This window comes from Eurosta solidaginis, chromosome 5 (genome assembly GCF_040869045.1).
Source record: "Eurosta solidaginis isolate ZX-2024a chromosome 5, ASM4086904v1, whole genome shotgun sequence".
NCBI classification, from domain to species: domain Eukaryota; kingdom Metazoa; phylum Arthropoda; class Insecta; order Diptera; family Tephritidae; genus Eurosta; species Eurosta solidaginis.
The window spans coordinates 269,255,289-269,258,707 of record NC_090323.1 but is presented as its reverse complement, the minus strand read 5'-3'; the positions used below and the strand labels follow the sequence as shown (position 1 = coordinate 269,258,707).

The window sequence follows — 3,419 nt, the reverse complement described above, 5'->3', positions numbered from 1 at the left end:
CATGAAAATCGCCAACTTCAGCTGCAAATATCTCCGGACAGAGATAAAATTTTTCTTTTTCTCCTTCGGATTATTGCTCTCGAGATTATTACGCGTCTTTTGACACTTCTCTCGATATTTTTTGACGCGTATTAGCAGTCGACCCCTCAACTAGACTATTACCGAAGTGTTAATAATGATCTTCGGGTTGGGGGTGCGCGGGTTTGATCCAGGTAACAGCATTTTTGTGACCAAAGGGAAGTGGTCACTTCCATGGAGTTGGGATAGGGTTGAGCAATTTAGTTTTGGACGCATGCCAGCGGAGCATATGCATACATTAATGTGTGTAAATATGTATCTGGTGTGTTGTGAAATGGGTCGGTGGCATGTCGTTTAAAACTTTTAGGTGATAATGCCAGGTTTCGCAAGGCGAAAAAACTCGAGAGATCAAGGAGGTAGCCGTTTATTCTGTTGCAAAGCTCATCGATCTGTGGACCTGGGCCTGTATCCATTATTGTGCAGTCATCGGCGTAGGAAACGATAGTAACTCCTTCTGGTGGCGAAGGTAGTTTAGATATGTAGAAATTAAACAAAAGTGGGGATAGGACATCACCCTGTGGCACCCCTTGTTTAATTCTTCTTGGTTTTGATGTTTCGTTTCTAAATTGCACCGTTACAGGCATTAATTTATCAAGTTTATCAGTGTTTCAAGCTGGTGCTTGGCCCTAGGTGGTTGCGGAAGTTTCGTACTTTATCTGTTTAAAACACAGCTAGTGCACAAAATAACAAATAGGCGAAAGAAGGCTCAACGTGGCCGTATTAAATTGTTTCCGATCTTATCCTAATCTTTCGGGGAGTGTCGTTAACTAAAAGTGTAAGAAGATAATTATTATTAACCGAAAGTTAACGTATGTCTTAACAGAAGTCATCAAAAAAATATCGGTTGGTACCAAAGTAGTCTCTACACAGATGCATTCGGAAAAATTGCAACAACTTGTTACCTCTCGAATTACCTTCAAGATGCTTTGTTGTCTGGCTATTTTTATTAACTTATTATTTTTTTTTCGCGCATTCCTTTGTGATGACCTTTGTATTATTTGCGTCAAGATCACAATTGATGTACTTAATGAATCGAAACACTTTTGCTAAATACTTTGCTTCTTTTTTTATTTATTGTAGAAATCAAAATTCAAAGTGAAAATGACACCAACCTCCAAATGCAAACCCCGTCAAAGAGAATGAGCACACCAATCATGGCCATTGTTATACGCACTTATATACTCCATACACGAAGGAGAATACTAGTAGTAATGCTTCCAGTGTTGGCGGCGGTAAGAACTCCAGCGTAAAATCAAAAGGTTGGAAATATTAGATTTTCAAGAATTATGGGTGGAGGAAGTTGAATTATATAAAGACAAGTTGTATGTGCAAAAGAATATTTTACTCTCATATCATAATCACGCTCACACCCCGCATGGTTTCAAATTGATGCACCCAGTCATTATGTCAGCACGAATAATAAAAATATAATGCAACACCTGGTCATCATAAGACAAATGAGCACACTAATAATGGTCCTAATTTGGTAGTGAAGCGGCAAAGCAGTGGTCCAATCATTGATTCCTCGATAAAAAAAAATCCATCACACAACAAATCAAATCGGGTTAGTATGCATTGCAATACTGCTGCGCCATTATTATCATCTCCTGAGGCAAATATAGCAATGACTGGAGTTCAAGTATGTTGTATGAATTATAATAATTAATTAATTGTTTTAAAAAATTTAATAATGAAATTTGATTCTAACAGTTTCTATGATTTTAATTAACTTGCCTTGAATCGATTTGGAAGTTAGGAGCCTGGTGCAAATCAAACTGGACCAATTTATGTAAATGATGTTACTGGTAATGTTAATCTGCACGGTTGAGCACATCCAATACCTACGTTTATACAAGGTGGAACACCACACTACTTTCATAGGATGTAGCCGCCGATCACGTTGTTGTAAGAGCTTACTTTATACATGTTATTCATAAACACTGATTCTAATATTTTGTTTTGGTTTTTACTTAGAGTCAACCGGTTATGTAAGCGATGTCAACTATGCCTGTAACTTAAGGGCCTTCAAATGTAATAGTTACCGCGGACGCGGCCGTGGGAGTAGTCCACTACGTGGAGATTACACTAATCAACGACTTTCAATATCGGAAGGCTTTCCAGAATCATAATAACAACATGTGCAAGCACCCGAATAAATTGTACAACAGACATTAACACCACATCAGCAGTCAGCAGCAACAACAAGAATCGCAACAAGTTGAAACTTCTAATCAATTAATGACTAGTGAACCACTATCCTGTACTCCAGGATGTAGCCTCCGATCACGTTGTTGTAAGAGCTTACTTTAAACATGTTATTCATAAACACTGATTCTAATATTCTGTTTTGGTTTTTACTTTAGAGTCAACCGGTTATGTAAGCACCATAACAACACCAACAATAAATTGTGTACAACAGACGTTAACACCACATCAGGAGCCAGCAACAACAACAAGAATCGCAACAAGTTGAAACTTCTAATCAATTAATGACTAGTGAACCACCAACATATTCGCAATATGCGCATACATCAACAGCAACATATGTCGCCTACTTTGCAACACAAGATCCAATGCTTCATCCAGCGTCAGCTGCATAGAAAGCCACTGGTACATCATTATATGTTTCACATATGCAACATATGTATGCGAATGCACATTAGGTGTGCAATTATAAGTGGTCTATTTATTTATTCGCCCGAATATCAATATATACCAGGTGAAGATAGCCAACGCCATTCTACTTTATGCATCGGCTAGAGAAGCTAGAACATTTACAATTTAAAAATTGTGGGATTTTCAAACAGCTACACCAAGCTTCAACAAATTATTGGACCATGAGATTTCTCATATGCCCAATAGTCATTATTTAAAATGTAAATTATGCCATTGGAAGACTAAAACACATTCAAGTATGAATTTTAATTTACATGCACAACACGCTGAAACAATTGATGTAACGACGAAAAGTCTAGAATTAACTGTTTGTCCATATTGTAATCAAGAACTTGCATCACAATGGTACCTACGCAAACACAGGAACAAGAGAAAGCAATGAATGAAAGAACATATTTTCTATGTTTCGAATGTGGTGAAGAATTTAGAACAAATACAAGTTTACGTGTGCATGTTTATGAAAAGTTTGCTCATTGTACACTACAAGATCTGAACGGAAAAATTCTCAGAGTATGGTTACACCTATGTGGCATCTACAAGTTATTTATAATGACGAAATGAATTACAATGCTTATTTGGATTCTGGTGATGCTCCTGACATGCTGCCTATATTCCGCTACGTCTGATCTTACTATACCTACCAAACTAATATGACTCTGGAAACT

The 3,419-nt window shown here is 37.3% G+C and overlaps 1 long non-coding RNA gene across 1 annotated transcript; it reads left to right on the top strand.

The window, feature by feature from the left end:
- Positions 1 to 1,854: 1,854 nt before the first annotated feature.
- LOC137251827 (uncharacterized) lies at positions 1,855 to 2,639 on the top strand. Its single transcript, XR_010953368.1, has 3 exons — positions 1,855 to 1,983; positions 2,053 to 2,371; positions 2,442 to 2,639. It is a non-coding gene; the product is annotated as an uncharacterized lncRNA (long non-coding RNA).
- Positions 2,640 to 3,419: the final 780 nt, after the last annotated feature.